General features: G+C 30.8%; 1 protein-coding gene across 1 annotated transcript in view; it reads left to right on the top strand.

The window, feature by feature from the left end:
- The first annotated feature begins 1,096 nt into the window (after positions 1-1,096).
- The window catches only part of LOC108911157 (prolactin-releasing peptide receptor-like), a 94,441-nt gene continuing 69,192 nt past the window's right edge, over positions 1,097-26,345 (top strand). Inside the window, exon 1 of the mRNA XM_018716007.2 lies at positions 1,097-1,177. The gene's annotated coding sequence lies outside the window, so the exon portion shown is untranslated. The remainder of the gene's footprint in view (positions 1,178-26,345) is intronic.

The raw sequence follows: 26,345 nt of genomic DNA, 5'->3' as shown, positions 1-26,345 counted from the left end.
CTATGATTACTACGTGCTAAAATAATGTCTAACTACTATCGGGTACACCCAAATTGCCGCATTTGGGGTTCATAAGTCCACGAGTGATTGGTGAGAAACAAATGCATCCACAACGTATCAGGATTTTAGGCGGAAGCATCATCAGACTATACTTCTTCTTTTATAGTTACGTTAGATTTTAAACATGACTTACCAATGTATGTTTGTGAACACAACTACTGTAATCAACTATCGAAAAACTTGATAAATTCAAACAATTGTTTTGCCTCTGGCTCGCTCTTTAGAGGTCTAGGACAGATATGTGTTTGTGTGATAGTTTCAAACCTGTATCGAGCAAGAACTATTTAAGACAAAACAAATAGTAGTAAAAAAACAGACAGGAGTGCGGGTTATTTTAAATGCAAATAATACTTACCAAATTATATGACAGGGTGATATTAAAACAACAAAAAATACTAGATACTTCTTTAAATCATTTCATTATTTAACAATTTCGATACACCAGGTAGGTATGTGCTTTTGTATTATATTAGAATTTACAGGGTATCCCGGTACTTGATACAAAAAAGTCGAGTACATATACTTGAGGTCAAAATATATCAGTCCTTTATACAATTTTTTTTCATACGGGCCTTCGTTAACAAGTTACGGGCCCTTTCAAAGGTGAAAATTAAAAAGTAATTTTTATTTAATTTCTAAACTATTAACTTCAGCATGATGCAAATTTGGTGCTCGATAACACATGCGTACAGATTGTTTTTGATGTTGTAAGTGAAACTTACAAATTTTTAAATAATTTTCGAACTGCCCTTTTTGATTTTAACAAAATTGTACTGTACATCAAACATTTTTTTTTTTTTGATAAGTTCTGAATCACCCTATATTTTTCACCATATTTCGTACTTTACTTATGACAATAAAAAGTTAAGTGATAACAAAATACTTTATTATCACAACTATTAATAGATAAGTTAATACGGAGCATTTGTTGTATTGAAATATTCCGTATGTTATGGAATTAAGTGCATACTTATTTTTAAATTCCCGCCTTGAACTAATAACTGTCAGTGACTCTATTTCGGTATTTATGTAGATGCTAGTGTGGATATTCCAAAGTATAATTATGTGGGTGAAGTGTGTCAAAGGATGAAAATAATCTTCGGACTGCGAAATTTAGGTATGGAAATAAATTTAATATAGTTTAGGAAAATACATTTTATTTTTATATTGATAAAAGTAGTGTGTATCACAGAAATATAAAATCCGTATCTACATAAACCCTAGAATGTAATGTAATAAATATCATACCATTATATTGGCAGCAGAAAATGTGATCCACTTTGGGAGCAATCCTACCAAGGAAATATATGAAATGGAAGGAAATTCAGCAGCGACATATTTTGCAAATAAAATTAAATTGCTGATCATTTCTTATTTAATTCAAAGGGAGCTTCGAACATTTATTGTATTTGACATAGATTAAGGTGGCCCTAAAAAAAGGAATATTTTTTTCGTGTCTCTTGTGAAAATATTTTAGTTTATCTTGTTTTAAAAGCCCCCTCCAAAAATCAGCTCAAAAAAATTTTTTTAGAGGTCGCTCATGATTTTTAAAAATTTCCAAAGTCGTCAAAAATTTATTTTTTTTTAATTTTTTTCTCATTATTTTATCATTTTCTAGTTTGAGAAAATCTCGATTCTGAAAATTTCAAATCGATATTTTAATTTCTAAAGGTCACTCATAATTATTTTAACTTTCAAAGTAGTGTACTTAAAATGTTTTTGAGCGACCTCTAAAAATAAATATCAACGAACTGATCATTCTTTTTATTGAATTTGATGAAAAGAGTAGAAATAAATTACGAGACGCTTAAAAAATTTCTCGAGCGATTTACTACCGCACTGTGAGTATCAAATATTTATAATTTTTTAATTTTTTAAAATTTAAGTATCTCGTGATTTATTTTTATTCTTTTGTTCATCAAATTCAATAAAAAAAATTATTAGTTCGTTGATATTTATTATTAGGTCGCTCAAAAACATTTTAGGGACACTACTTTGAAAGTTAAAATAATTATGAGTGACCTTTAGAAATCGATAGAAATTTTTAGAATCGAGATTTTTTTCAACCTAGAGAATGATAAATTAAAGAAAAATTTTTTTTTTAAATCAATTTTTGTCGATTTTGGAAATTTAAAAAAATTTTGAGCTACCTCTAAAAAAAAATTTGTTTGAGCTGATTTTTTTAAGGGGCTCTTAAAACATGATAAACTAACATATTTTCACAAAAGACACGAAAAAAAATCTTCTTTTTTTTTGGACCACCCTACTATATGTGTATAAAAAATTAGTTCTTGTTAAAAAGTATTTTAAGTGGACTAGCATTTACGGAGCATCCCTTTCAAACAACTGATTAGAAATATACTTTATTTTATATTTAGAACTTAATAACATACTGCGTCGGTTAATAAACACATAAATAACCAATACTTTTCCAATATCTAATATATACAGGGCACCATCGGATCGTCTTAACCATACATGACGACGATAATTTTTTTTTAAGTTGGTACCACATTGGGAAAAAATCCTGAACGAAAAAAAGTAATGTATAACATATTTTCATTTCTGAAAGTGTCTTTTTCATATAAGAGATCTAAGGGTTTTATCGAAAAAAGTTAATAAACAATTAAGATGTAACTTCATGAACCAAATTTGAAGATAATCAGCCCATAGTTTAATATTTTTTTATTTCACGATGAAAGGAACAAATTCGTTTAAAATTCAGGTAAAAAACACTCCGATACGTCGATTAGTATTTTCAGTTGGGGATTTTTTGACATAAGAAAATTGTATACAGGGTGTCTCAAGAAAAGCATAAGCTGTCATCATTAATTCTTTTTAATGGAACACCCTTTTTTGAATTGTACGGTAAATTCTGAACACTTTTTGTATAATATACCTACCATATCTCTAAAATCAGCGGTTTTCGTAATATTGACGTTTGAAATGTGATAAATGGATAACAAATTAATGTTTAATCATAAACTATTATTCAAATAACAATTGCTTTATAATAAATGATTAACGTTTTGTGCGCTTACTTCAATACATTTTTGTAGTCGAAGGGTTGTTTCCTATTGAACGTTTTCAATTACCTCTGCTTGTAAGTCTTATTTCCTGGCGTATTATCTGTTTCAGGTCATCAATATTATTTGGTCTATTCACATAAACTTTAGATTTGAAATAATTTTATTATTTTCTTTCGTATTTATTATTCATTTATTTTTTCTGAATTAAAGTCGAAAGAGGCAGAGGTCTTTTAATATCTCTGGAGCCGCGAAATGCGCGAAAGGCATGGCGTATCCCATAGACCATGTGCATCATTACAAGTAGACATGAACTAAGGCGCTCGGGCATCAATAAAGTCAACTGGCGAACGTTCGTTATATATATTTTTATAGTTTAAATTAAAATAATAAAGAATAGGACATTTTATTATGATATTTGTAATCGGATCAAAGGCTTGTTTACGCTAGTGCTCGAGAGACACTGTGAATAATAGGCGTAATGTTTTTAGGACATAGAATAATTTAGGCGACGGTTGGAATTATGTTTCTGCGCATATGAAGGTCAAAGCTCATAAGATTTTAAAACATCTCTACGTACTTCTTCAAGAACTTAGATCTCGAAAAAAAACTGCTGCCACAATTTTTCAATCATTGTTCTTATAAACAGCAGCAAGCTTAGGTTTTGTTAATATTCGTTATTTATTATTAAACGGTAAACGATTTCGAAATAGTTTACGTGATCTTAATTGAAAAGTCTTTTTTTGCTTGGCTTCTATTGCTGTAGCACATTCTAGTACACATCTTAAAATAACGATTACATATTGCACTCAAATTGTTGAGCCGTAAATAAAAGAGTAGTGTTGACATTTTATATCAATCAAAAAAATTAGTTTAAAAATTGCTTTGCATTTGATTAACAAACGCAAAAACATAGTTTTTCCATCTGAAATACCCATTTAATATGACTGGGATAATTAAATTCTAAAAATTAATCATCAGTTCAAAAATTAAATAAGATGTTATCAATAAAAATTAAATATCACACTAATCGTAAAACACTTCAAGTCTCAAATGCTTCAGTGGCGGCTCGTCGTATGAAACAACTGAGGTCGGGCCTCGTTGTAAAATTTGCCTCTCACACCGTATATTTTAATACCTACTATTCTACTATTAACCTAAATAAACAGTCAGGTAAACTAATTTCCAATTACGTATTACATTTATCAGAAATCAAAATAACGGTATAAAATAATTGAATATTGAATATCTCGCCGATCGCCTTTTCCATTGGCGCGGCATTGGATTCTGTTACTCTCCACTAGTCCCTACCACAGTGAGGCCAGAATTTCTTTGCTTGTAGGCGCGTCACACTTGCCTACAATATGCTACAGTTCCCCCTCCATGCGAGGCGATTAAAATAACGTGATTTACGAGGGAACTAAGGCCCGCTCAAAGCTGTTTGTTTGTGGTTAATGTACGCATCGCATAGTACGCTGGTAGTGTCTGATGTCAGTGTGAGAGATAGTACAAAGGCTTTAAGGATAAGGACAATACAGGTATTAATTTAAAGTAAATAAAAAACAACTTCCTTACAACAAAACAAAGTAAAACTAAATTTAACGTAATTTAATAGATACTTATTATATTACCAAATATCTATATAGATAGCTAATAATGAATCTATCTCACAATGTTGTTTTATCTATTAAAACACCCTTTTCAAGACGTAGTGATGTAAACAATTGCTCTAAACGAATTAAAATTACTAGTCAAAGAATTTCTGAATTAAGAAACGAAGAAAAATATGTTTCATTGTGCGAAAAATATTACTGGACTACCAAGTAAACGGGGCAAAAGTTGCGACGAATTGAAATATTTTCGAAATATATTCCCATTTAATTAAGTACCTACCTACTCCTTTTGGGAATTTACATGATTTAATTTTTTTTGTTTTAATAGATGCCTCAAAATTTCCCGAATATGCAAACAAATTTCCCGAAAATCGTTTGAACGTTTATTATAAATGTTTATAAAATAGATAGGATGGAAAACGAACTTAATATTTTGTACAGAGACGAACAATTTCGTAATTTAGAAGTAAAATTGCAAATTTAAAAGAAGGACGAATAAACCTGTTTTATAAAAACATTCACTGTTTTTAAAATATTTTGTTAAAAGTGGAGACAAACGAAAAGCTGGCGCGTTGTTTTATGCGTAAATAGATAAGTTGGCTGTCTATCTTATGATAATTTATTTTTATATTATTTCATATTTTGTAATATTCATAAACCAAGTAGGAACAATTTTGTTAATTATTAGGTAAATATATCACTTTGTTTTTTTTTCTGTTACTTAATTTTATCGTAAATACAATTTTTAGGGTTCTGGTATTATTATTAATAATACAATTTTTTAATTTACGGTTATAGTAGGGCTGTTGATGAAGATCTCCATAATAAAAAATGACTTGGACATTTATTCCTATTTATTATTTGAGAGCGGATTAATAAAATATCCAAATAGATCCGTATTATTTTTTATAAAATCGGAATGGAAATACTGCTCGTGAACATCAGTTTTTCTAATATTGTAAATGCAACTAAAAATTTCCAGAAGTCGTTTGACATTTAAAAATTTTTGCCTGCGGCGCTTTCTTTTGTTCTTTCTTGCCCACCCAGTAAAAAGCCACGGACCTCACTTATTTAAAACGTCACGAGCCAACACTGACCGTGCTTATATAAACTTATGTTGTTAATTTGTAACTTCTTCGTTTGAATGGTGGCAGAAACATCGATTGTGAACAAACAAATTTCTAAGCAAATAACTTTATCCTCTGAGTTTCTCATGTCTTAAAATACAGCATGTATTTTATTTAAATTATCACCATTACATATTTGTTCTGTTGCTTTTGAGGAATCCTTGGAGCGATTTAAAAAAGAACACAATTAGGATTTTTTTCATGTAACGGAGCCTCCATTAAATAATTTTGTTTAAAACTCCACAAGCATGCTTTGCAGGAAATTTTATAAGCCTCTATTCTTCTTAGTCGGGGACAGACTAGTACCTGTACAACGCATCTTGTTTGCGTCGATTTATAAAAATTAACGTGCCTTCTACTTTCATTCCAGAACATTCCTGGATCCACGTTTTTTGGTAATAAAAATCTTACTTTCTCCTTTTTTGATTTTAATTAGCAGAGAAAGTAAAAAAAACACTAATACACTGTCAATATTTCATCGTTTTTATTACATTATCATTTGAATATACAGGGTGTTACACATTAGTAGGTTAACTCATTGATGACATATGGTTTAGACTAAAATAATAGGACTTTTCATTTCGGAGCCCCATTTTCAAAATACATGGTGTCAAAATTTCATTAATATCTCCTGTGATTGTAGATATATTTACTTGAAATTTAACATATTTTGATTTAAAGTCGGCACACTTTTTATGTAATTTTGATTTAAAATATCAAAGCGCGAACGAAGAGGAGGGGGGTTGCAGCAATTTTTTAAGACACTGTAAACAGCACAAATAGTGCCTATTAATCTTAGGACCCTGTAATATAAAACTTTTTTGTTCATTTATAATTACTCCATGTCATGCTGAAGTAATGGCAGCCAAATTTCTTACACCCTGTATTTGTGATCATTTTCTCAGCTGTTACTAACAAAATATAATTTTTATGTTAAACTAAGCTTCGAATTAAAAAAATGGCAACAACAAAATTTTATTTAAAAAAAAAACACTGTCATGATACATTTGCGTGATGAAACGTGATGCATCCTTAAATTTTTCTCGCGTATTTGAAAACATATATTTACCAAATGAAAGCTATCACTAGCACATTTTAAATTTTATTTAAGATCATAATTCAAGGCAGTATATTTTTCTTAAGAGATTTATTTTTTAATAAAACACTGGTGTGCAGTTAAATGTGTAAACAAATTATTTTTTCTCCAAATATAATTTTGCACTTAAAATACCTTTTGGAAAGTTGCAAGCAGCATTTCTCAACATCTATATGTAGGCAGACTGATAGATAAATGGAGAGAAATATAGGAATTAATATTACGGACTCGCCAATATAAACTGTAGATTATGTAAGACTTCACACATTACTTCTATCTTATCAGCAAATAAATACCTATCGTCAAAGAAATAAAAAATGTGAAATCCATATAATTTCGCCGTAATGGCTCTATAACTCGCTCACTTGTCGATTTTGGTACCCAGTTGATTCTTTATCTGTAGAGATTATGCGGGTAGATATCTATCCCACGCTAAATAATTGCCTGCTAATATAATGCACGCGCTGATACGATGGGGTGTCACCTTTTTTGAAAGAGATGAAATAACGTGTAAAATTTGAGCAGCATTTAAAAAAAAACTAACCCAAGTTTTCTCTGCCGCCGGTATATTCCAGATCTTCCTACGGGTCTAACTAAGGCTAAGTGTAGACACCGTTTTTTCTTGAACAAACCAATTCTGGAGGCTCCCTCATAGCACTGCATTATTGAAGCCATACAAATTTACTGTTGGTGATTTTTTATAACGTAAAATACTTTCAGGGATATTTAAAAAAACGTATATTTTAAATAAATAACCTGTATCTTGGCAATCAGTGACTTGACAAATTATCAAAAATACGCGCCTCAAGTTTTGTTTTTCTATTTTGTGTTATGTGTAAAGTGCGTTTGTCAAATTTTGTTAGTGAAGATTACATTAGCGGACAGTAAGATTTTCTAAGCTCTTATTTTAAAAATATGTACGGTTTTAACATAGTAATTATGTCCAATTAAAAAACAAAAAATGGTGGAGGCGCCGCTCGAATAAGTCCTAAACTGTTAATTTTACCGAGTTGAACCGAGAGGGTATTATCGTTGGCAAATTCTTCAGGGAACTTATTTTTGATATAGGCAGATCACGGTAGTCATCTATGCAAAAATTCTGTATTGTTAAGCATTGGGCATAGTCTATCCCTGGCGTTCTGGGCATAATGAAGTTTCACTATCAACATCCAAAACAAGCTGTACGCATGTGTTATCGATCACCAAATTTGCATTATGCTGAAGTTAATAGGTTAGAGACTGTAAATAAAAATAACATTTTAATTTTCACCTTTGAGGGCCCGTAACTTGTTAACGAAGGCCCGCATGAAAAAAAATTATATGAACAACTGATATTGTTTTGACCTCATCTATTTGTAATCAACTTTTTTGTATCAAATACCGGGACACCCTGTATATAAGCGATAACACAGCTTAACACAACTAATATAGAATAATTTGATATGTGAAATTTTGAAATGTTTATTATTGTCTCTGATAGCTCATGTTTGTGGGAAAAGTATCATATTGTACAGAATTGTTTAATACAGGTTCAGTCCTAGAATAGAATTTCCAATAATGGGCCAATTCATTAAGGGACAACCACAGCTTGATTGTATTCAATTACACAACGCATTAATAAAATAGACATTATTGATACAACAGTTAGCTATTCTGGCTATCCCCATAATATCGTTCATTTCTAAATGGCTTTTTCATTATACGAGACGTAACTGAGAAGCTAGGATACAGTTTAAGGAATGAAGATTCCTCTAATTGAAAAAAAAAAACTTCTCTTGATATGAGACCGTATATATACAGGGTGTACCAAAATTAATGGGACACAGAACAAGGGTAGATTCTTTAGTATCGGTACTGAATTCCTTGTGTGTTAGCTATTTGAGGATATTGTTAGAAAACAAAATTAATATACTACGCTGAAAATATAAATTCTTCAAATTGAACTAGTAAAAAACTTATCGGCGTGAATTTCACAGAACTTTACTTCAAACATTTGCTGAACTGAATTCGGTGCCATCGAGCAGACAACGATAGTACTGCAGTTCAATATTAAGAGATTGCCCAGGGTCTCATATTACGCTATTTTACCTTAACACAAATCTAGGAATTCAATAGATATCTAATGTCACTGATACTAACTGCTGATATTGCGGGAAAAATAAATAGAAAAACGTTAAGCGCATGCAAGCAGGCGTGAACAGCTTGTATATTATATTATTGTCTATTATACAAACACTATAATTAGAACAGCCGGTTATTTTGTTAAATAAACTGATATCTTTTATATAGTTTCCAACATAATATATAAAATTTGCACGTCGTTGTAGTTGATTTAAAACTGTTTATTAATCCTAGTTTCTTCTACGACCACATCCACAACAACAACAGACAACAAGGAGAGTTAATCCAACAGTAGCTGAAAAGTAACTACACTCATGAATGTTTTTAATTTATTAAACAAGTTACTCACATGCTAATAAAGTGGTGATAGAAATTTCTGTGTCGACTCTTATTGGTGGCTGATGTTCTAGTTGTTCTCTTATTGATTCCGTCATGTTAGATGTTTTTGCTTTTCTCACAGAAATTTGACGTTTTGCGTGACAAATATTTTGAAGTTTTATATAAATCTAATGGCCTTAATGCAGTATGATCAATATGTAGTGTGGAACAGCCCGATTATTGTGCATATTTATAAAAAAAAATCCCTTCGAGACGCAATTGTAACCCTTAAATTTTGACTTGTGATACCTCATTTGAAAAGTATTTTCATTCTTTATTCAAAAATGCTATGGTTCATATTTATTGCAAAAATGAACTGTCTGCCATGCCATTTTTATAAATATGCACAATAATTCAGATATTGAATTTATTCCATTTGGCGGTTCCACACTATATAAGAATTAGTATTTTGTTCAGCTGCTATTCAAGTTTTAGTATAAATAAACAGTAAATTAACATTTCTGCCTTTATTTTTTATAACTTCCTTTGTCAATCTTTTTTTTTCGGAATTTTAGCATCCGCCCACATTTTAGAGAAATAATGTATTCAAGTTACTATTATCAATTTCCTTCTTTCATTAGTGAGATAAACAAGGCTTGAAATTCGTATCAAATTTCCTTTGTTATCCTCGTTTACTGCGTCTTGAATATTCTACGGTATATATTTATTTCTCAGAGAATTTTGAAGGTATTCTCCTGCTACAATCAGTAACTTCCAACCCTGTGTCTGTTAAAGTACGTAAAAGAAATATTTTCTGTACAACGCTATACACAGTGTATACCAACATGAAGAAATATTTCAAATGACAAGTAGAATTCAATAACAGTAAGATAATAAATAAATAAAGATTAAAAGATCTAGGATTCATTAAGGACCTGTGAATCGTATAACATAAGCCACCTTAACTAATAATTATTATATTATCAATAATAACCATATTTCTGTTTTACATATAAGTTTACATATAAGTTACATAAAACTTAGTTGTTATTGTTTTATTCTTGATTTTGTCAAACCTCAAACATAACACAGCAACATAAAAAGTGTGGTTTTGATCAAACTAGTATATCCTATATTATTTTGACGCGTGGAAGTATGAGAAAAAAATAACAAAAATATATATTTTTTACATTTCTTAGCATAGCTATATGTAATTGGGCTCGCTGAATCCAAATCCACCTTTAGAAATCATACAGCACACCTCATTTCTTTCTAACCTCAAAAAAATCGGCCAGAAATCGAGGTTTGCAAAAAATGAATAGAATCATGAAAAATTTGGTATGTAGGCGTTTCAGATTAATGCTATATTAGATCCGTGGGGGTTTTAGGCTCGCTAATCACGAATTTGAATTCGAAATTGCAAAATTCAAATGGAGGATCCAATATGGCGGATGAGATTTTCGAAAAATCAACGGATTAATCTCGAATTAGATCCTGGGGGTTGCTGATCGCGAATACGAACTCAGAATTGCAAATTCAACATGGTCAATCCAATATGGCGGATCAAGATCCAATATGGTTGATTTTGTAGGTGAATGTATGCATCTTCAGATGGATGGCTTTTTCAAAACTGGACCTCTGAATGTATGGATCTTTGGATGTTAACATAACCTGTCCAACTAAATCATACACTTCTTTCAGTGAAGTATTACTTAGATTTACGATAGGGCATTCTATTTTAAAAATATTGACTTTTTAATCTATTTTTATTTTCAAATATTACTTAACAAAAGTAACACGCGTAAGAGCAGTACCTCATGGCGTGTGTTTAATAATAATATTTCCTTTCAATTATGAGAGTCGACAACAATGCATAGTCCAATTCCCAATCGCGCATGCGCTGAAACAAACGCGTTTAACATCCCACTAGCTTGTAAAGCGACGAGATATGTAAATTACAAATGGAAGGTTAAAAACAGTACAGTTTCACGTCGAAATTTGAAAAAATTAAGTGTTGATACCTGTTTCTAAAGCTGAAAGGTCAAAGGAATTCTATACAAGACGATAAAATATATTGTCATAGAATTCACTTATCGATAAATTGTTAATTTAGGTTTTATATATTTAGGTCTAGTACAATACCTAAATATATTCGTATCGTTTGGCTTAAAATGTCAAATGAAGCGCAAAAAAGCAATCACCTTATTTAATTATCTGTCAAATTTGGCATTTTTTCATGAAAATAGTATTGTTTCTGAAAAACACTCAAGGGAAAAGTTATCAATATTTTTCTACTCATACGAGTACTACTTTTCTACACTATTGTAAAATTTTTAATTTCCACGTTTTTTTTTTAAATTAAAAGTATAAGCAAATCTCTATAAAGCTATTATTTTTAATATTTCAAGACAATTGTTTTCCAGTTTTTAAATAAATAAAATAAAATGTATCGATTTTGTAGTACGAAGAAAGTGTTGTGCTTAAATTTTAGCTCGAATTTTAGTAATTATGAATCTCTTAAAACATGAACTTTACAAAACAAACTACACGGTCAAATCCAGATACTAATTGAATTGCGTATTGGTAGTTGCTGGATACCTTAGTACCTCTTGTTAATAAACCGCCGCACCGTTGCGCATTGCATTGCTCGATATGACGATATGAATTTTAAATTTATTACAACGCTAATTATTATTTTAGTATTAAGCATAAAGAAGTTTAAAAAAGTGATAAACATTGTATTTTATGATATTCTATGCACGCAGTTATGTCAATATTCCTTAATTAATCGAACTTTCGTACATCAATTTGGAGACTTCGATAATTTTTTTCTCGGAAATTGTTGAATTTAGAACCCATGTCATATAAGGTTTTTTTGTTTATTTTAATGTATTCTATCGTCTGTTAAAATTACGGTAATCCAACTTTTAACACCCTGTATATGCACATTGCACACACCGACTACCTTAACAAGACAAAACCTACCTTAGTAGATTTTATCTGATAGAATTAGTCTTTATTTATTAATGTTAAAACAAAGAATGAATTATGTAACCTGCTCCTAAAATTATATTTGCCTCTATAAATCATGTTGGTCTAACACGAGTCACTTTTGCGTAAAATGACAACTAACTCAACTCGTAGGTATAGCGTAAATTTAAAACAATACATATAAATTTTCACCGCGTTGAAGTTAATGTTTATTTTACTGTACTGCATTTTGTATCTGTACTAATTTCACGGATAGGTAACTCTCGCCGAGTTGAACTCATTTTGTTTGTACTATGCTGTATTTTTGTTTTGCAATTTCGTTATTATGGAAACTCTGTAAAATAAACTTTATTATTATTAATATAAGAAACATGTACGAGGTCTGTTAAAAAAATAACCGAACTTTATTATTTTTAAACTTTTTTGTCTCCTTCGAGAAGCCTTTGTTTGTGACAAATTTGCATTGATGTCATCAATAGTCTGAAAACGGCATCTTTTCAGCACTGATTTAATTTCGGAAATAAGAAAATACCTCAAGGAGCCAGTTCTGGTGAGTCGTTGTTCCGGAAAATCGCACATTTCAAAAATCGTCACTTACACTCTCAAATAAAAATATCATGAAAACTAAATGAGATATCAACCGTCCAAGAACGTGCTGCCAACCGCATATCACTAAATGTCTCCATTAGCGAAAAAGTTCGGTTATTTTGTGAACAGATCTCGTATCTTTAGCAAGTGGAGAACAGGATTGTTCTTCCTTTTTCGTTTTGGACCATATTATATTATAGCCACTTGTGTAACAGCACCTCACATTTTCGCGTACAAAAGGGTGTACATGTTTATGTAAATTGGACATAATAAAAGTACTTAGAGCTATGTTAAGCTGACCTAATAATTTTTAACCGGCTTCTCAAAATGTAATACTGAGCACTAACACACTTACGTTTCATTTGTTAGTTAGGAATCTGAAGGTTCTATACCATGGAATTTAATATTGTATATCAACATTCTCAATCAATAGAGAGAGTACGATGGAAATAAGAAATTAAGTACATACCAATGAAAAATCGATCATCAATATCTTGCTATAGAATTCCTTAATTAAAGAGATTTCTTTGTAGCAGCCATTTTTCTACGGATTAGGCTTTGTCAAGGGTAATTATGGGATAGCAGCATTTATTTCAATTAGAAAATATACGTTTTTATATACGTAAGATTTTTATTTGCAATATCTCGCTCTATTGGATAGACACTGTTAAGTGGCAATAAACAAATTGTCGTACAATTCACGCTTTATCCAGACTCCCTAGAAATTGTGAGCAAACTACAACAAAATGCAAAAGAACGAAATTTCAACAATGGTTTATTTTATGCAAATATCTGGTTTTGTTCCTTGGCTTTTATTTTTCACTGTAAGGGGTTGTTAAATGATGTTTGGATATTTTTCTTTTGATTTTAAATGTTAAAAAATAAACTAGAAACAGTCTGGAACGAAAGTAAGTATATTAATTCATAAAAATACACAGTCAATATTTCTTTATTCTTGAACGCAAGAATGTGGAATGAAGCTGAATTCGCTGAAATCATATTTCGAATGAATACCTAATTAGGTCTCCTTTTCAAGGAAATCTAATAGTCAAGAGTAACCTTGAATTTTATTTGTTTCAAAGATCCAATAATAGATTTATTTTTTACATCTACAATAAAGTCATTTTGGTAAATAAACTTCTGGTAGAACCAGAATATGCAAGAAAATGTTGTTAATAATATTTATTAATGTTTAATTCTACAAAATGTTTCAATTATAAACAAAAATACCTTACAAACGGTCGAAAATGGTGGTGGACATTTTGAGCATTTGTTGTAGTTTGTTTTGTACTGTGCCTTTAAAAATGACTGAATTTTGCCTTTTGGTAAGTACCTAAATTATTTTTAATACGTATGATTATTTGGATGACGTGAGTTCTTGGGTACTTTAATTACGTATTTTTCAAATTCATAATTTGATTAAAAGTTAAGTTTCTGTTTTAAGAGATTCATAATCACTAAAATTCGGGCTAAAATTTAAGCACAACGTAAAATGTTCCACTCTTATCATTTCCGGGGCCAAAAGTATACGGTTCCATTAAAAATTTTCAACTTGACCTCTAAATGACCTTCAAGGTCATGGTCAAGGTCACCGTTGGATTACTCACTCAAAACCCTGCAACTTCTGACCTCATAATTTTTTTGTTTGAGCAGTATTTTCTGGGATAGAGGGGGGTTCCAAACTTTTTTAAAACCCTGTATATTTTATTCTCAAAAACACCGTTTTTAATTAAATGTTTCCATAATCTTTCTTGGAAATGTACGAGCATTCTCGTTTTATAGTACAGTTTGTTACCACAATTTTGCACTCGAATAGAATATTTTATTTAGTAACTATTTTCTTTCTGTATCAATATTGTAGTTAATTGCCTTGAATTTTAAATTTATGGGGCAGTAATAAAATACGGGCTTATATTGCAAGCGTTATTGTAGAATTCACAAAAATGTTTTACGAGGAAGACCAAAAGTAATATTGTTAATGTCGCGAAAAGGACGTACATAAAAATAAGTAACTTAACAATACGGATATGTTTCTGAAATCTACAATATTTAATGTCGTAAAAGTACCAATATTTCAACGAATTTCAGCAAAGTAGTAATATTTTCTAAACAGCAGTAACTTTTTGAATTACACGCTAATGGAGATATTTAGTGATCTTTTAGTTTGAATGATCGTGGTCGTAATATAATGAGGCTTCCCTTAATAGAACTGTTATTCTCCTGGCCTGCATTTTATATTAGTAATTGAGAAATTCCACTAGCTTTAAAAACATAGAGAAGACTTGTGACAAAGGGAATTTATATTCAGCGTCAACTACAGGACCATTGTGTATATTTAACTTTGATAGTGTCCGTTCATCCGCAAAATTCCACGCTAATTTGAACTTATTGCTAACATTTTCTCACTATTCTGGCGTCGACAGAGCGCAGGAAGCTGCATAGCCTGAACGGTTATTAAAATCGTAATAATTACCGGTTCATAACTCACTCGTAATATATAGGGTGCAAAAAGTTTGACTGCTATTACTTCAGCATGAGATAATCATAAATGAACAAAAAAGTTGTATATTACAGGGGCGTAAGATTAACAATTTTCAATATACAGCGAGTAGTAATACTGGGGAGTTTCATCACAACCTGACAACAGCGCTTAACCTAATGCTGCACAGCTGATGCATACCACGTGTGCACGCGGCAGACTTGTCCTACGGAAAAAATGTAAACAACTATTATTGTGAAACATTTAGTAAATTTCAAGACAATTGTTTTCCAGTTTTTAAATAAATAATATAAAATGTATCAATTTTGTAGTACGAAGATAGTGTTGTGCTTAAATATTAGCTCGAATTTTAGTAATTATGAATTTCTTAAAACAGAAACTTAACTTTTAATCAAATTATGAATTCGAAAAATATGTAATTAAAGTACCCAAAGATCACGTCATCATACGTATTAAAAATAATTTAGGTACTTACCAAAATGCAAAATTCAGTAATTTTTAAGCTCACAAGTACAAAACAAACTACAACATATTGTAACAGGTAGAAATTGAATTAAGAGTTTTTAATTATAAAATCTAATAGAAGTTAAAATACAACAAGTAAGGACATATTGGATATATGGTGACAAAATAGTAAGGATAATTTGGGTGACAGCGGGATGAAAAATGACAGTGTATAATGATATGAAAATTTTAATGAAATCTCAGTATAAAGGACTAAAAAGTGTCCACAAAATAATGTAATAAAATGATATTAACAATGGTAAATTAAAAATGTATAAATTATAAAATAATCTGGTTGGTTGAGATTGAAAACGATATATTAATAAACATTGTAATTAGATATAAGAGTGTGGTGAGAAAGAAAATGATAAAAAAAAAGTTGCGATCAAGGAGACAGAAATAAATAGTGGGGAATCAAGAAGTAAAAAGAGGAAGATATATAAATCATAACAATTAAAAGAAGTTTAAAACAAGAAGTGAAATAAAATACAGAAAATTAAAAGAAAATCGTATGAACTACCAAGAAAAAAAAAAGTGTTGAGAAGAAGAGTATTAAAGAAAAGTAATCAAACACAAAGTTATTGTGGGATATTTAAAAAACAATAAAGAAAGAAGAAAACAGTGAAAGTCAGGAAATAGGAAATAAGAAGTTATTTGGCAGAAAGGAAATTAGGGTGAAGTCTAAATTGACAGATAACTCAATATAATCATAATACTGTCAGGTTAGTAAAACATCATTTTGAATTGTCGTAGCCATTTAGAAAAGGAAAGGAGCAGTACGAGCCAGGGAGGTGATTCAGACAGTGGCAGTCAACGGAGTGGAGTAGGACACAGAAGAAGAACAAGACAAAATAGAGGAGAGTTCGAGTGAAAGAAAGGAAAGAGAAGAGACAGGAGAGAGATTACAGAAAGGACATTACTAGTGAGAAAAACATAGACAAAAGGATAACAAAAGTGTAGTATAGGTAACAAGAAACTATAAGTTTATAGAATAAGAAATTGGCAATAATTTAGCTCAGGTTAGATAGGGAATTAGGAAGAATTTTATAAACTTATAACCTGTTATTATAATATACGAATTTCAAACTCAATTAAAACAATACAATTTTATTTATTTATTTTTTAACAAAAGCGAAGAAACAAAATTAATTACATATTAAACATTTTCTTCATAATTAATTTCAAAAAGCTTTAGAACCGACTACTGAGATATCAACATGCTCTATAAAAATTTTATTATACAATTTGTAGAAAGTACACTAGTAGTCTAGTTATCATTAAAATTATTAATTTTTTTTAAATATAATTAAATTATAATTTGAGAATAATTAAAATATATATATAATGAATAAATTTACATTGAAAGATTCAAAATCAACGTAAGTGACATAAAAAGAGCTAGCTTGGTAAGTATAGAACATAATTTTTTGTGATATTTTTAAAGAATACTATAGGAAAATTCAAAATTTAAATATTTTAAATACATTTCACTTGTTAAATAAATCTTTATAATACTATAAACTGGCGCCTAACATTATTTATTAAATAAACTACACAGAGCAAACAAAACTAAATTATAATAAATAAAACAAAAAATATAATAATTTATAGTATTATAATATATTCAAAATGTCCACCACCATTTTCGATGCACGCACGACACCTTCGAATCCAATTTTTGCGCACTGGCTGGAAGACACCTCAAGAATAGGAATAGTACGCAAAAAACACGCAGACACGGTCCAATTCCAGATACCAACTGAATTGCGTATTGCCGGACAGCTTAGTCCCTCGTTTGTCCGCCGCGCCGTTGTCACATTGCTCGATATGAACTTTATCGAATTTTAAATTTATTACAACGCTAATTATTTTTTAGAATTAAGCATAAAGAGGTTCAAAAAAGTGATAAACATTGTATTTTATGGTATTCTATGCACGCAGTTATGTCAATATTTCGAAATTTTGTACATCGAGTTGGAGATTTTGATAATTTTTTTCTCGGAAATGGTTGAGTTTTAAGACCCATGTCATATAAGGTTTTTTTGTTTATTTTCATGTATTATATCGTCTGTTAAAATTAAGGCAGTAAAACTTCTAACACCCTGTATAAATAGGGATATAAAACTGTCAAGTAGAAAACTGAAAGGCCTTGATAACTTGAAAATATACATGGTGATTCAGGATTAAGACGACAAACTCTAAGGAGATACAATTGTGAGGGTGCACGACCACCTTTACATGCTAAGGGATAATGAAAATGAGACAACCAATCAAATCCACGAGAATTCCCCCAGGAAAGTTATTTCCGTGTGACGTGCGTTGCATGACTAACGTGAAACCATAATAGAAGTAGGCGGTGCACTTTGTTGACATTCTGAAATTCTTTGTCGCTGATTCTGATATTTTTATCGTGGGAAGCGGCAAAAGATTAAATTAGAATGCCGCTTATACAACGTATCTGGATTAGGTTTATAGCGTGGTTATTATTTTACATGACCCACAAAAGAAACATAGCAACAAAAAAATGTCGCGGAAAACTAGGGATGCTCCTTTGGTCGTCATCGGGATATACGAAATTGTGAAGTAATTTGAGGTGATTTTCAGATTTCTGCTCCACAAAGGTCACGCGTATTTTGTCACCTTTCAAAATATAAAAACTTATTTTTGCAATATTTACTTCTGTTTTCAACATTTTTGTGGAGTCCACTTAAAAATATAGTTTACTTTTTGTGAACAAAGTGTCTCAAACTCGATAGTATGGACCTACTGTGAGGATACAAAAAATTTAAGTAAAATTTGGAACACGTGGTGTGAAATGGGATAAGGTAAGCTCCTTTTTCAATAGAAAGTATTATCTCTGGGATTTGACGGAAAAGATTAATGACGCCATCAATTAAATTTTTTCCAGAAACATACCCAAATTATTTTAAAAAAATTCTCTTTTTTCTAATAAACTTGTGTGGATAAAACGTTGTATTGCATTCGTGTTTTAATATCTCGGGAAGGTGTTTTGTAAACCTTATTTTTTTTAAAACCGCCCATAAAAAATTAGGTTCCTAATTATAAAAATAATCCTTCAATTTCTATGAATTTTCTAACTACTTACATTTTATTTACGTACGTACGTAATAATTACTTCTTTTTAAACTTTAACTTGTACAACTCAAAAATATTTAAATATTTAATCATTCTATTTCTTAAAAATATTACTTTTTTCACAAAACTTGAAAAAAAATTACAAAATTTAATTTACATTTTTCGAAATTTTGGTGAATGCGCCAATGCACAACGTCTAAAAAATTTAACGGAAAACTATTCAAATTTAACAAATATAAGCATTGGTCGCTCTGAAAGTGGCATTCGTACAAATTTATGCCCTTTTGGACTTAAATTATATTAAGTGATACAAAACTATCATCACTATTGCTAAGACATACAAAACATACCGTATACACTGGAAATAGTCAAACCACATTTTATCCAGAAAACAAGTAAATTGATTCTGTATAGCAGAAGTGAATTTACATATCATAAACTTAAAAAAAATGTTATTTTATACAAAAAACAAGTTGGAACAAAACAAAGTGGACGATTTATTTTTCTAATGTGATGTGATGTGGTCTATTTCTTATTATGACAAGTTTTTATATGTCAGTGTCATTAGTAATTTGCTTGGTAATTCAAGATGACGCGTTTAACGGAACCAGAGAAAGTGAGAGCTATAACTTTACTTCAGAATGATTGGTCATTGCGGATGATCTGCATGTATGCAGGAACAGCATATTTAAACTGAAAGAAAAATGGATTGCGGAGGGTCAAGTATGTTCACGGAGGTGGACGTCGAAAAGTAAGCACCACCTAAGGATAAATCCTTTTGACATGGCAGTAGTGGCTTCCTTTGAGACGAATTTTCCTGGATCAGTGCGAACTGCAAGGAAGCCGGTGAAAGATTCGGAGCTGCAGAATTATGTGGCCGCAAATACAGTTGCTTTGACTCCCCAGTATAAGGAACAGAGGTTATAGTTTGCAAGACAATTTGTAGGAAGCCCAGACGACTTCTGGGAGAATATTATATTTTCGGATGAAAAAAGTTTTCAGTCTTGCTCCGATGCTTCTGTCCGTGTCTACCCACCAGAGATTATATTATAAAGTATTCGGAGCCTTATGTGAAACCTACACATCGCAACGATGGATTTCACTTTCAAGCAGGATAATTGCCGTCAAAATGGTTCATTGATAACAACATCGATGTTTTACCTTGGCCCTCAAAGTCCTGGGGATATATGGTGAAAAAAATTTACGACAGAAACTTCCGTCCAGTTAACGTCGAAGAACTCTGGGAGGCAATTGAAAACGTATGGGATAACATTACTGAGGATTATAACAAGAACATTAATTTTATCAATGCCACGTAGATTGCAGTGTTATAGACAAAAATGGTGCTTGGACAACATACTAACTTTACGAATCGGTTTTTTTTTGACGACGAAAAGTGTTTCATTTTTAGATCTCGTTGACGGCGAATGAATGGCCGTTAGAATGTATAATATATTTCAGTATTGGAAAAATAAATAATTTGCTACCTAATTTGGATTTGTTTTGCTCACTAGAACTAGTATGACAGGCACACATTAAATTTGACATAATGACAGCTGATTTGAACCTCACATTTTCAAGTCAGATTCACAAAGGCCAATTATAGACAATTTGCTTATAAGAGTCGTCCACTTTCAAAGGGCCGGCACTGTACCTGTAGTAGGGGAGCCCACGATGCTAAACGGGGATTTACTGGAGCGTCGTAGGGACCGATTGGATTTTGAAGATTAGATGGTAGAAAGAAAAAAAGGTTATATGATGTATACCCTTTCACCGGTGGGGGAGCGCCTACAGGCTTTCAAAAATGTAAAAAAAAAAAACAGTCAGATGGAAATACTCGAGCGCGTCAGATATTGATAGTGTATATGCCCTACGTGTCTCCGATAACGGAGATGTTAATCTGCCGATTTGGATGGTGGGGGCGGTCATATGGAAAGGTTAAAAATGGGGTAAAAAAATTTTTCTCGAGCGCGTCAGATATTCAGAGGGGATGTTAAGTGAACCCGAACGAAGTTCCCATTCAAAAGACTGACGATTCGGATGTGACGCAAACTCGTGGCAGCTTTTTGAAAATACAAAAAAAATCGCCATTTTGAAATACTCGAGCGCGTCAAATTTTCATATAGACGGTTCAGCTTGATGCCCTGGTCGTGCTGATCCATAATCTGACGATTATTTGGAGGGGTTTTCTTAATCTGACAGTTTGAAAAAAATTTTCATAATTTTTTTTTAAATCACTGAATGTGACCAATAAAAAGCACGGAAAATAGCATACAAATAAAAACAAATAATAAATTTTGTTGAAATTTGTAAAAAAAGTGTTTTATTTTATTTTCTGCACACATAAATCTATTTCATTTAATTATAATACATATAAACACATATAAACACATATAATATATAACGTAAAATATTAAACAATTTTGGGTCACAATAAAAGTTAAAATCAAACTTCTTACAAAAAGTAACAAGCATTATTTTTTTATTCTAGTATTATAGTCCAATTAAATGGGCCTTTAAATCGCAATCAGTCAACTTCCTGAATTTTTTATATAAGTTAGTTTGAGGTGAGTGACAAATTTTTTTTTAATCCCCAGCTAGGGGTAAAAAAGATAAAAAAGGGGTTTTTCAAAATAACTCAAAAGGGGTAAGACCTAGAGTACATAAAAATGATCTATTGACTTTATCTTGTACTATTAAAATTAACAGAGTTAGGGAGACTAGAAGCTAAGGGATGATTTCAGAAACTTAAAAAAAAAGATAAACAGAAAAATGAATGAATTATTTTTTTTTCAATCTACTCTAAAAAATGTAAACTTTTTTTCAGAGAAATATGTAGATGTATGTATTTTTTAATTTTTAATAAAAAAGTTATAACAATTTCACAAAGCGAGCGTGATTTTTATCTTTGTCGTAAAACAAAATTCAAAGGGAACTTCTCATTATTTTAAATGATATAAACATTAACGATTAAAACATTGAAATTGTAATAACTTTTTTATTAAAAATGAAAAAATATGTCTATTTGTCTGAAAAGAAGATTTTTTAGAGTAGATTGAAAGAAAAATTATAAAATTCATCCATTTTTCTGCTTGTTATGATTTTTTAAATTTCTGAAGTCATCCCTTAACTTCTAGCCATTAATATTAGTACAAGAAGAAGTCAATAGACCATTTTTATGCTCTACAACTTTTATAAGAAATTTTTTTCTAGCTCTTACCCCTTAGTTATCTTGAAAACCCCCTTTATTTTATCTCTTTTGACCACTGGCCGGGGGTTAAAAAATAATTACTTCACTTATTGTTATTATGTACCTCAAACTAACATATCAAAAATTCAGGCAAGTTGACCAAATTGCAATTTAAAGGCCCATGTAATTGGACTATTATACTCATTGTATATTTCACATGAAGGACTTTTTTTAACAAAGTTAATATTGATGAACTAAATAGGATTCTAATTCTGATTAATCCAAATTCAGTTTCTTTGAATACTAAATTAGAAGACTACAGTCTTCTATTATTTTTGACACAGATTTGAGTGATAAAGAATAGTATTGTCAAAACCGCCACATATTTTACAATAGAATATGTTAGAATTCATTCTACCAAGAATTATATGTCATTAACCATTTTTTTTTCAGACGAATATTTTGCTCTACGTGTAAAATGTACTTATGTAATAGTGTTCTAAGCCCTTTACCTATTAAATAACAATCGGCCAAGTAAAATAAGTAGCTACTGAAATCCCAAAAGCTTTTGCTTAGGTTAATATAAATGACCTAACTAACAAAATCGAAGGGTGTTAGTTCTGGTGACCTTCCGGGCCACTGAATAGGTCCATTAAGCCCAATCCATTTTTCTGGGAAAGTGTTATCTAAATATTGCTGCACAATCCTGGCCTTGTCGGGTGGAGCCCCGCCATGATACCCATTGGCCTTTGAAATTCGTTGAACGGCTGATTTATCCAAACCCAATTCCCGGCTAGCCTGCTGTGGATTTTGTTCGAAATACTATAACAGTCTAGCTGTATTAACATTGTTTCTTACCCTTCGGTCGATTATTTGATTTTTCCGAACAGAAAATGCATCTTCATTTCGTCATAAGGTCATCTTCAATCTTGTAGTTGTTCTATGATCAGGAATGAGGCGCTCTGGATACCATTCTCGATATAACTGTATAGCTCTTTTTGAATTTTTTTGTGACTCGCTGTAAATTAACAACATATCAACATTTCATCAGATTAATAATTTTAGGTTTCATTCATCTACGGTGACTTTCAAAAGTAAGGAAAAAAATGATATTGTTTAAGTACCTGCAAATTTTTAGTAGTTGTATCTAATTGCAAATCGTTGTCAGCTTAAAAATTGGTTTTAGTATATGTGATTTAACAAGAAAATTTAAAAAATATGAGCTGTAAAACGAGTTTTTCCTGACAGATATCAATAAAAGTTAATTAGAAAAATGTTCCGCATATTTAGGATCACATTGAAAAAATTGACATTTGCCTTTTTACAATACTTCTACATGTGCATGTTTTAAAAAATTTATTTGCTTAATTATGTTCTTTAATATAGTTTAGTATAACTAAATACCATAAAAGCAAACAATAAATATAAATTAGAGCACACGCTTAGTATCTCAAGGCACTTAAACTTATTTAATATTTTTTTACTAAGCAATACTATACTATAACGAAAAATACTATAATCTTAAAGTTCACAAATTCATAAATACTAAAAAAATAGTGTTATTTGATAATGTATTCTTAGTCGTAATTAAAAAAGAAAAGTGCATCAATATAAGGAAAATAACAGAAACATTTGAAGGCCCAGAGTTATAGCTCTCGTATAAGATATAATTTTCTCATTTAGTGCTTTCATTTAGGCCAAAATTAAATGAATTTTATGTAATTAAACTGTTCTTAAAAGCATAATTACTTATAAAAAATCGATTCTTCCCTGTATGTGTCACTTGTTAACTACAAATTATCCAACAGAGCGAGAAGTTTTCAAGTTTTGATGCTTTGAGTGCTCGCTTATAATTGATTTATGCCGCCATAGAGTTCAAAGTACATAAACTTGCTCTTAACGAAATTCAGTACTAATCCAGGACTGGACATTGCAGTGGAAATAATTTCTTAGTTAAGCAATTTAGACGACTTTAAAGCGAATTTTACTATTTGCCCCAACGTACTAATAAATTTCCTCTCTAATAATCATACAAATTGCCATTATGTCACAATAAAATAATTTGTAATAATAAATCTTTACCTGCTAATGATCAAAATGGAATAGGGACGAACCTTAACGTCAAGTTCCATAACTAATGTTTGCGGAACTTACCCTAAAACATCTCAGAATTTATGTCTGTTATTCCCAACATCATTATGAAAATATTGTCAGTTGTTTGCGACTCGAGCACTCTATTAAACGCATCACACTCTACGTCATCGTTGTTTCCCCTCTTCACCACTTAATCGATTTTCAATAATAAGTTTCATTGCTAGCCAGGAAATAAATGTTAATTGAAGAGTTTCACTTTCACCTTATTCTATAGGTCTAAAATTTTTAATAAAGTATTAATTGATTTGAATGAATATCGTCCAAAGAAGCAACCAAATACGTACATGTTGAATCTTTAGTATGTACAGTACAATCTACAGGGTGTCCTAAACTCTACACCCCAATGATATTACAGGGTAACGAAAAGTATTACTGAAAATTTGAAGTATGAAGTGCATTTTGCACCAAATATAAAAGTTTTAGATATTTCCAAATTTCCAAAACTGTTGTCATGGAATGTAAATAAAAAGATTGAAAAATTAATTTCTGCCTTTTAAATATTGTATTATTTATAAAAACAAATTTCTTAAATTATTTTAAAAAATCTTATAAATAAAGTAAGTAATAAATAATAAATAAATTATGGCTTAAATTTTAAATATTCTTTCTACTAATGATTCGGTTTTGAATGAGACTGAGACATAATTCTAAAACATCATTACCAAAACGTCGAGTCTCATTTCAAAGTTTTTATTTATTAGAAGGATTAACTATTATTTACATATTAAGTAGTCCATTCGGCAGAGGTCGAAAAGTTACTATTGCTGACATTTCCTTGATAACTCGGAAATAACTACACAGGAATACTTTAAATGATGAGTACGATAACAGGCTAATTTGCTGACAAAGTATTTTATCAGGAAAAAAAGTTATTAACAATTTAATCGTGAAAATTTTTTTTTTTAGTAGTTTGGGCCTGTCATACGGCACATTGTGGCGCCATGATCATCTACTTTTTTTAGCCTGAAATTGAAGATTTTGATCTGGACGATATGTGGTTTCAACAAAATGGGGCCACATGCCACACAACGCGGCCAATTATGGCTCTATTGCGCGAGAAATTCCCAGGACGCGTAATTTCGAGCTTCGGCAATGTAGCTTGGCCACCAAAATCCTACGATTTAACGCCTTTGGATTTCTCTTTGTGGGGCTATGCGAAAGACCGTGGTTATGCGAACAATCCCACAACTTTGGAGTAATTCAAGGACGAGATATATCAAGTTATGGCCGAATTATTGCCCGAATTGAGTGAAAAAGTCTTCGAAAATTACCTCAAAAAGTTTGAGTCCTGCAAACGGTTCCGTGGAAGACATTTGAATGATATTGTTTTTCACGCATAATGGCATAGTCCAAACTTTATTATGAAATAAAAGTTCCATCGAAATTTAAATATTCAGTGTGTTTTTTTAAACTTTACTTTCCCAAGGAGAAAATGGATAACCCGTTAGCTAAAAAATGGCGGTGGTCCGATTACGAAATTTGCAATAACAAAGCCGTGAGATTGAAAAAACGGTATAAAACGTCAATTTTTTAAAGTTGCTGTAAATATGTCAATTATGAACAAAAAGTGATAAAACTTTCGAAAACTATAGTTCAATATATATATACAATAATGACTCTAAAGCCAAAAATCAGGAGAGCAAAACTTTTTGTTCTATAAGGTTTTATGCATTCATCGGCATCTGAAACTCGAAATTTTGCCAAATTTGTTTGAAGTTTTGCTGACACTTGAAATTCGGTATACACATAGTGTAAATATGCAATTTGCAAAATTCAATTATCTTCATTTTTGCAGCTTTGGTAAGGTTTTATAGTCAGTTTCAGATGCCGATGAATCTCCTCTCTCCTGATTGTCGGCTTTAGCGTCATTATTGTATATATATTGAAGTTTTATATCACTTTTTGTTTATAATTCACATTTTTACAGCAACTTTAAAAAATCGGACCACCAAAGAAAATTA

The sequence above is a fragment of the Anoplophora glabripennis genome, unplaced genomic scaffold (assembly GCF_000390285.2).
Source record: "Anoplophora glabripennis isolate ALB-LARVAE unplaced genomic scaffold, Agla_2.0 scaffold239, whole genome shotgun sequence".
NCBI classification, from domain to species: domain Eukaryota; kingdom Metazoa; phylum Arthropoda; class Insecta; order Coleoptera; family Cerambycidae; genus Anoplophora; species Anoplophora glabripennis.
The sequence above is the reverse complement of the archived record's forward strand: the minus strand, read 5'-3'. Positions and strand labels throughout refer to the sequence as shown.